The 9672-nt window shown below is 40.6% G+C and overlaps 1 long non-coding RNA gene across 1 annotated transcript; it reads left to right on the forward strand.

Moving 5' to 3' along the window:
* The first annotated feature begins 4705 nt into the window (after nucleotides 1-4705).
* LOC135188142 (uncharacterized) lies at nucleotides 4706-9322 on the forward strand. The gene is made up of 3 exons (XR_010307578.1): nucleotides 4706-4869; nucleotides 8329-8438; nucleotides 9190-9322. It is a non-coding gene; the product is annotated as an uncharacterized LOC135188142 (long non-coding RNA).
* Nucleotides 9323-9672: the final 350 nt, after the last annotated feature.

Raw genomic sequence — 9672 nt, forward strand, 5'->3', positions numbered from 1 at the left:
AACCGTGTACTTTGAGAGGTGAGATCAGTTCTGTGCTCTGAACTGAATGATTTTTCCTTTTTTGTTCTGATAACAAGCTGGTGGCAAGCTTCACTGAACTGAGAAATTGTAAACTCGTCGAAAAGACTGTCTAAAGATAACAATTCAATGTTTCTCAGTAATGTATTATGGATGAATCCGATAATTTAAAGCCCACTCCACCAAGATAGGAACGATGCTTGTGTCCTCTTTATCGTCAATTATGTCTAATCTGTTTCTAATTCCAACGTGGTGCTGCTGTTGTCAGATCAAATATAGATTTTAAATGTTTTATGCTTCTCGAGTGTTTTCAATGTATGCAGGCTGTCAGTCAGGGCTATACTGACTGAATCTAATAAAGTTTTAGGTAAATTTAAAGGAAATAAAAGAGTGCTTAAAAATGAAATTATTCATAGTTCATGAGATGGAACATATCTAATGAATGGCAGCTAAAGAGAAGTTATGGAGCTGTCTCCATGGATTACCTGTTTAACCTCTAAGGAACCCTAATTCAAGAAATAAGTTGTATCTTTCAAGTTAAACAGCATGAATTGAAAAACAGATTTAAAAGACTAAACAAACCAGATCATCATCTTCATTTATTCAAGTTTGTTTCCAGGATACGGATAAGTTAAGAATAACCATTACTTTGTCATAGAATTACAGAATCAACCAGGTTGGAAGAGATCTTCAAGATCATCCAGGCCAACCTAGCACCCAGCCCTAACCAGTCAACTAGACCATGGCACTAAGTGCCTCAGCCAGCCTTTTCTTGAACACCTCTAGGGGTGGTGACTCCACCACCTCCCTGGGCAGCCCATTCCAATGCAAATCACTCTGTGAAGAACTTCCTCTTGACATCCAGCATATACCTCCCCTGGCACAACTTGAGACTGTATCCCCTTGTTTTGTTGCTGCTTTCCTGGCAGAAGAGACCAACCCCCACCTGGCTACAGCCTCCCTTCAGGTAGTTGTAGACAGCAATGAGGTCACCCCTGAGCCCATCCGACCAAGCCCTATCCAATCAACTAGACAATGGCACTATGTGCCCCATCCAGTCTTTGATGGGTTGCTATGGCATATCTGTCACTGTCAGTAGATTGGAGTACAAATCACAGTTTACAGTCAAAACAAAAATCATATCAACATTATTTATCAAAGTATATTCCCAAGTATTCCACAATGTGAAAAAAAAGAACTTTCCCAGCTGAAATAAATTTTGGAGAAAGAGTAGCTCGCCTCAATCCACTGCATTTTAAATGCCCATTCTTATGACTTCTGCCCTGAGGGAGATTTGTAAATCTCATCTTAAAGTCAGCAACTGATTAATTATTTGAAAATGGATTTGTTTTATCTGTTAAAATCAAGAAGTAAATGAAGAATACCCCTGTATTCTTCCAAAATTCAGTGGATTAAATACTGGAATTATTCTGAAGTGTATTCTAATTGTAGGCCAATTATGAACTTGAGACCAGACTTGGAAGACTATTTTATTATCTCTATTTTCTCCTTGTCTTTTGATTTGTCATTGAATTGTTGTTTGCCAGTATGAATCATAGAATTAACCAGGTTGGAAGAGACCTCCAAGACCATCCAGTCCAACCTATTGCCCAGCCCTATCCCATCAACTAGACCATGGCAGCTCGGTAACTGCAGAGCAGACCAGTGTAAGGGGAAAGGGAGCAATGTATTGTGGTGGGTTCTTTTTGTTTAATTATTTTGTATTTTTAGGAGTTTGTATGTTGGTTGTTTGGTTTAGGGTGTTTTGGTTATGGTTCAGATATTGATTCAGACTGTTGGGAACCCATACCCAACTTCTGTAGCACATACAGGTGCTAATTGTAAATCAGCTGATGAATGTGGAGCATGGAAGTAATTTACCTCAGGTGCACTCAGTAGAAAGGCTAATCACAGACACTATTTCTGCATCTGGGGGAAAAACCTTTCTCCATAAATGTTGCCCACTTATAGGAACAGAGTTCCACCCTGTGTCCTATGACAAGAGCATAAGGCAACACAAACCTGTGACTATCAGGCTATAGATGCTACCACCTCGTTGTTGCTCTTTTGTGCTGCCATTGAGAACTTCGGTAAATACTTTTAAAAGCTTAACCACCTTGGGGGGGAGTGGTCCTGACCCCAGGTCCTCCTGACTCCTCCCTTGGGGTGGGTCTGACCCTTTCTCCAGGTGTGGTGATTACCCACTCCTACTTCCAGTCTAGACTCCTATAAAAACAGAGGAACTGCCTGTTTTGTTCTTTCTCACCCTGCCTCCCTGCCTGGCAGTATCATCTTTCTGTTCCTGCTACCACATGGCCATCAATGCACGAGGTGTGGAAAACCCAATGCCATCAATCTGGTAGTATATACATATTTTCTATCTTGTTTTCCCTTCCCTATATCTTATTTGTAACTCCTCTACTTCAAATGCCCTTTATTAATTGTTAAACTTTTCTCTTTTAACTTCCAAATCAAAGTAAGACTATTTATTTGGGTGTGCTTTGCCTTTTTCCTCTCTGCATCTTTTCTTTGGGAAAAAAAGAGGGAAGAGAGAAAGACATCCTATAAATTGTTACTGGTTCTATTAACTGTATTTGAGTCTCTGGGGAATTTAAACAAGAACTGAGGCAATACTAAGAGAATACAACAGACAGAGGGTGATGAGGAGTCTCTTGTTATGCTTTTGCATACTTTTTTTGGTGGGAGTGCTGGCTGTGCTGTTATTTTAGTGTACAGGTGCTCAGCAGGTGAGCAGGAGCAATTCATCAAGCTTGCATCTGAGTCTTAGTGTCTTTCTTTCTTATCTTCATTTAAAAACCAGAAAGGTTTTTAAACCTACAGAAATACAAGAGTTACTGTGATTGTTTGACACAAACATGACATGTCAGGCAAATCCTGCCAATTCCTATTATATGTGTGGGATAGCTTTGTTTCATCTGCAGGGAAGTAGCTGTGGTAAAGGTACTCCTGAGAGTCTCCAACAGAAGTTGTGCTACTTTTGATGATAATAGCATTGGGTGTCTGCTAGAAGGAAGAAAAGCTAACTCCTTTGACCAAATAATTAGTGTAGGTATTTGGTTTCTTTTGTTCTAGGATCATACAATGATCCTTCTTTTACATATGGTGACCCAATTCCCTTACTTGCTATCCCATCAGGACAAACAGAAGTGTCAAAAAGCCACACAAAAGCTGCAGAAAAGAAATCTCAGGACTAAGTATGAAAAGTTTGTGTGGTGTATATCAGGCTACTGGTAGATAGTATAGCTGTATTTTTTAGCTATAACTTTCAGTAAATTCCGTTTCAGCTTCTTGTTCTGAAGTTCAACTTCTGTTTCCACATGTGAAAATTTTCTCTCCTAGAGGTTTCACGGAACACTATGTCGTAATTTTAGGGTATCAAACCAGAGATTTGTTAAGATCATAAGAACTTAAAGGGGGAAAAAAGTTTGAAAATATTCTTGTTTTATTTTAAGTGAATGTAAAGAGTTAACCTTCCTTTGGAGTGGTCTTGCCCCTGACCCCAGGTCCTTCTGACTCCTACTCAGGGGTGGGTCTGACCCTTTCTCCAGGTGTAATGTTTAGCCCACTCCCACTTCTTGTCTAGTCCACTATAAAAACAGAGGAGCTGCCTGGTTTTGTCTCTCTCACCCTTCCTCCCTGCTTGCCAGTTTCACCATGCTGTTTCCTGCTACTCTTTGTTTTACCACATGGCCATCAATTCACGAGGTGGGACAAACCCATTGCCATCTATCTGGCAATATGTGTGTGTATGTATATATATATTTAAATCTTGTTTTCCCTTCCCTATACCTCTTCGTAACTCCTCTATCTCAAATACCTTTTATTTATTGTCAAACTTTTCTCTTTTAACTTCCAAATCAAGGTGAGACTATTTATTTGGGTGTGTTATACCTTTTCCTTTCTACATCTAATTTCTTTTCTTTGGAAAAAGGAGGAAGAGGGAAAGGCATCCTATGAAATGTTATTGGTTCTATTAACTATATTTGAGTCTCTGGGAAAGCTGAACTAGAACTGGGACAGTGCAATTAGAGACCACTTCATAGTTTGGATACAAGCACTTCCATTTGCAATTTAAGCCCACAAACTTGTTGCTCTTTGGTTAAATGTTCAGAGAAAATGAAAGTAACTGGAAACTGACTTGAAAAATAGTTTCCCTCCCCAGTGTTATCTTTTTCAAATAAAGCTGCTCAGTTGGATCTACCAGTATGGATCCATCAGTTTTTTTGTTGATGTCATTTTGCTCAAGTTTGTGTGTCTGTCGTGGTAGACCTGATAGGCCCCAAATAGGCTTAATATACATCCTGGCTTGCCTAGGCTTGTTTTATTGCTCCACAAGAGAGGCAAGCATGGGAAAAGAACACAAAAGAGTCTGGAACTACTGAGTCTGAGCACTCTGGCCTGCCCAGAGTCCTGTGGTAAACAGGGTACACACACTTAGCTTGTGCAAGGCCTGGGCTTTTCCCAAGTTTGGGTAAAAGCGAGCTTGTGGCTTTGCTAATATGGTAAGGTATGGCAAACTGCCATTCTGATTGGCCATTCTGTGTTCAAAGGGCAATCAGTCTTGGCCCACATTGATGAAAGGAGATACTCAGTTAAGCAATGTGCTCAGCTGTGCTCTGCCATTGCCTGCTGTAATTGCCTACTGCCTTGTTTTTTGCCAGTAAACTCTACTGTCGCGAGTTGCCAGGAGCAGACCCTGATGCCAGCACATGTTCGGCCTGTGCAGTCAGCGTGACATCGTGCTGAGGCTGACATCCTGCCTCTACACCTGAAAGCCCTGCTTAGAAGTCCTGGACATACACGGATCATCCAGAGGAGCCAGGAGACAAGGTCAGAGATTGTCTGCCTCCTTTCCCCACAAAATATCCTGGGAAGAATTAAGTACCATGGCCGACAAGACAGAGTTCCCACTGAAAGTGTTTGGGCACTGTCTGGACTGTGGCTATCCCTAGTGAGTCGGGTAATAATAGTATGGGAGTAAATGCTTAAAAGCCTCTTTGTAATTCTCCATTGCCTTCTGCCATAAGCAGAAAGAACTCCTTGAGTCCATCTACTGGGCAAGCGGCATATTGACCGCAAGCGGCATTTCACCGCAGGAATCTTCTCTTCCAGTTTAATGTTTATGTATTTTGCTGGTTATTTCTAGATATTATCCATAGAATATTTCCATGACTGTGTGAAGAACCTAAATATTGTTAAAATTAGTGGTCAGGGGTGGCGAGAGTTCTGAATGGCAAAATTAATGAACAATATTAGTGTTGGGAAAAATGCAATCTCGCATTAATTAATTTCCCCTTCACAACGGTGTCGTATCGGGCCTCTAAAGAGTAAGGCCTCTTCCATAACTGGAAAAAGAAGTGTTCATCCTTGCATAAGGAAAGAGAAGAGAGCATCATGAAAGAGAAAAAGATTATTTTAGCTGTTATCGTTCAGTTTTGCTCAATTTAGAGACCCCTTAGATGGGGGAGAAGATGGAAAACCACCACTGGAAATGTATTCTACTTAATTTATTTTTAAATTTCATATAGCTACTGCCTGCTTTAGAAAACTCTTATTTGCTAATTTGAGTAATACTTCAATTTAAAGTGCAACTCTAGCTATGAACATGTAAGCAAAAATTACTGCAAAGCAGACAAATCAACCGAAAGCAGACACAGAACAAATTGATCAATATGCTGCATGCTAATGATTTTTCCCCAATAATGCTTCATTTTACCTTATTTCCCCCCCCCTCTTTACCTCTTGAAAAACTAGCTGCTTAAAGTTTATTCTTTCTCTGTGGGAAAGCCTTTATTCTCTTCTGAAAACACTAGCAGGAAAAAAGTTGACTGAATTGGCTCTATGGGCTAAAGTGTGATTTGGGCTAGTCCTCTGGGCAGCAGAGAGCCCAGTGCTGAATTCGTAGAATCATAGAATAAATCAGGTTGGAAGAGACCTCCAAGATCATCCAGGCCAACCTAGCACCCGCCCTGTCCAATAAATTAAACCACGGCACTAAGTGCCTCAGCCAGGATTTTCTTGAACACCTCCAGGGACGGTGACTCCACCACCTCCCTGGGCAGCCCATTCCAATGCCAATCACTCTCTGCCAACAACTTACTCCTAACATCCACCCTACACCTCCCCCAGCACAACTTGAGACTGTGTCCCCTTGTTCTGTTGCTGCTTGACTGAGAGAAGAGACGAATCCCCACCTGGCTACAACCTCCCTTCAGGTAGTTGTAGACATCAAAGAGGTCACTCCTGAGCCTCCTCTTCTCCAGGCTAAACAACCCCAGCCTCTCCTAATAGATACAGAATTGACCTGAGCTGTCATCTTTTATGAACTCACTCTGAACCAGTATGATTCCATGCATGTCCAAGCAAGCTTTGTCCTACCCTAAACAACTAAATGATTGAGAGAGGTCTGGATTGGCAACCTTGTATTTCCAAGTTATTGGAAAGGTCAGTTCCAAACTGAAATATCTGTGCAAATACATTCTTTTCTTAGAATAGATTTGTGATGGTTTGGGTGTTACTCACCTCCCCACACTTAAGAAATTCACCCAGACTAGACTCAGTCAATCTGTGAATTGGAGAATGAAGCTGTATTTACAGCTTAGCACAATATACAAGCAGATGTTTACAATATATACAGAAATATACAAGTTAAAAGGTAATACAGCAAGACAACAACCTTCACAGAAACCAGAGTCCCCAGGAGTGGCTCCTAATTGCCCTTCCACCTTCTTTCCACCCCTCTACCTTATCCCAGACTTCGCCTTACTTTCAAGGGGAGTTTGGAAGGTTGGCCAGGGTTTAGGAAGCAGAAGCATTAGGCAGCAAGTTAGGTTAGAGAGAGAAGTTCATTCAGCCCCTGAGCCTAGAGCACAACTCTGTTATCTATGTTTGTGTTCTTGTTCTTAAACATCTCAGCAAGCCTATGAGTGAAGTAGACATCAGCATTGTTTCCTTTCCACAGCCTATAGTCTAATTCTTCTCATTGAAATATCCCAGCTAGGCTTTAACACAATTTTTAATGTCTTCCCTGCTTCTCATTGAAGCTTTTCCAGGAGCTCTGCCCCCATTGAGGGATGCTGTGTCTTCAGTATCTCTGTGACTAGCATTCTTTTTCATGTTACAGTGGAAGCATTGTGTTAAAATAGAAGCAACCATCGACCAGGAGGCAGCAAGTGAGTTAGTAGCCTGTCTATAAATTAGAAGCTTGAATTAAGGGCAATTGTTGACACCTCAACTAATCATTGTAAACTCTGTTTACAGCCAATGGAGAGAACTGAGGGCTTTCTGTCTGCAATCTACTTAGATACGGCCTCTAGGACGGGATAGCTTACATGCTATGCACTACTGACTCTTAACTAGATCTCCACTGACTGTAAAATGAGACTTTAATGAGATTTTTGCATCAACTTAGCTAACTTGCTATAAGCATAAATTTATCCTGATGAAGATAAGCTTGAACATCTATGCATTTTTAACATTGGTGTAACAGACTCCACCTGCTTCACTTTTAGCCTTTTTTCACATGCTAAAAGCTTTTGCATTTGTTTTCCTGACGACCACTAAGACTAAAAATAACTGCTGCTTGGTCAAGGTTGTGCATCAATGAATTTTACAGCATAATCAAGGTGCTTCTGCATGCCAGACCCAGTAAATAAAACGATGTGTCTATGCTTGGAGGACAAATATGGTGTTTCACATTTTATAGTAAACCCATAAAAACTTAGAAGTTTTTATGCATGCATTCTTTTACTATAATAAACCATCATAAAATTATATTCATTTATGTTATGGCTACAGTTCTCAGATTTTGGTGCTACCCTGCATCTGTCTTCCAGTGCCACATACACCAATAGATTTGCTCTGTTATCTTACCTGTAAAAAAAACTTGTTTGACTGGTTTGGTCAGCAGTGATCTCATTCACTCTACTGTTAAGCAGCAAAGTGGATGAAAGTCAGAATGCCTTCCTTTCTACATAGCAAGCACAGCTGGCCATTAATCAGTAACATTTCAATACTGTGTTCTAAGTTGTATGAATACATCTGCTGACTTATAAAAAGGCAAACAGACCCATACACTTGTGTGTGACACATTGAAGATAATGATTGCCTACACAAACAAAAAGAGTGGAAAAAAAATCATTGAAAAGTTATTTTCCTTAACTCCTAAAAATTCATTTCCATGGGCCTATATACAGCAATTAACCTCTAATTAAACAAATGAGAAAACAACACCCCCAACCCCACCCCAACGTTTGATACTCCAAAACAAACTCTGTTTTTTATTTGCAGAGGAAAGGTCTCATCATCACTACATTGCATGGACACAATCCCCTGTCAGCTTTATGCATTACTGACCTCCACAGGCATTGTAAGGGAAGACACAGCAGGAAGACATGAAGGTCAGTTCAGAAAATGTTATTTCTTTTGCATACAAGCCTTACGTGTTTGGTTGTTGCCTTACACCATTTTTTACTTATAAGACTTGATTGCTTTTCCTGGGACAATACTCTGTCCATAAGAATTTGTTTCTTTTTTTCAGCCTGAGGGTGGGTGATAAGGAGCACTGTCAAATGCCATTGGGCCCACATCAAGTAGAGTGATGATTGTGTCAAAATCCTCCAGGTGCTGCTGTGTCTGAATCAAGACACAACTGACTGCATTATTCTTGCTCAGTGGTCCATCCAAAGCAGGTTTTCTGTGTACATGTAACCCAGGCTTGAAGATTTGATGAAATGTGGGTTGAATCTCTTCCTACCCCTTTCCAACAGCTGAATGTATGCTTACTTGTGTGTTGTATAGAACTTATTAACAAATAAGCAAAGCTGTTAATGCATTCTGTTTACCTCTTGAATATGAAATGTCAATAGGACAAGGGAGGTTATTCTTCCCCTGTACTCAGCTCTGGTCAGACCACACCTTGAGTCCTGTGTCCAGTTCTGGGTTCCTCCATTCAAGAGAGATGTTGAGATACTGCCCAGGGAGATGGAGTCACTGTCCCTGGATGTGTTAAAGAAAAGCCTGGATGAGGCACTTAGTGCCATGGTCGAGTTGATCAAATCGAGGTAGGTGCTAGGTTGGCCTGGATGATCTTGGAGGTCTCTTCCCACCTGGTTGATCCTATTCTATTCTAATATTTTTTTCAACATCCAGATGAAGACTACATGAACCAGAGGAAATTCTTGGAGCAGAGGGGGATGTCTGAATTTTCATAGACATCCAGCAAAGGTTTGAAGGTTTAAAGTTCTTTGAGTATCTAGAATACAGTAGGTTTTAATCTGGATAATACACAAAAATAGAACAGATTTAAAATATTTGAGAACTTCTGTATATTCCTCTAACCACAAATAAATTGATTTCTAGGTTTTATGGTTTTCTGATGTTAAGAATGATTTCATGGTGACTAGGGATCAGGAGGTGTAGAACGCAGCACTCTGCAGCAATTCTGCTGCACTGCGCACAGCAGCATTGACCAGAAGCACCTTGTTATAAAGTGGGATCCTAGAGATATGGCCTGACTGCTGAGGATTCACACAAATGTGTAAATATATGATTGGAACTGTAGCTCTGAACTAACACTGACTTAAAGTGGAGAAAAACTGCAGGAGGGAAAAGTCTCTGAAATTAAATTCTCAG

The sequence above is a fragment of the Pogoniulus pusillus genome, chromosome 2 (genome assembly GCF_015220805.1).
Source record: "Pogoniulus pusillus isolate bPogPus1 chromosome 2, bPogPus1.pri, whole genome shotgun sequence".
Classification (NCBI taxonomy): Eukaryota; Metazoa; Chordata; class Aves; order Piciformes; family Lybiidae; genus Pogoniulus; species Pogoniulus pusillus.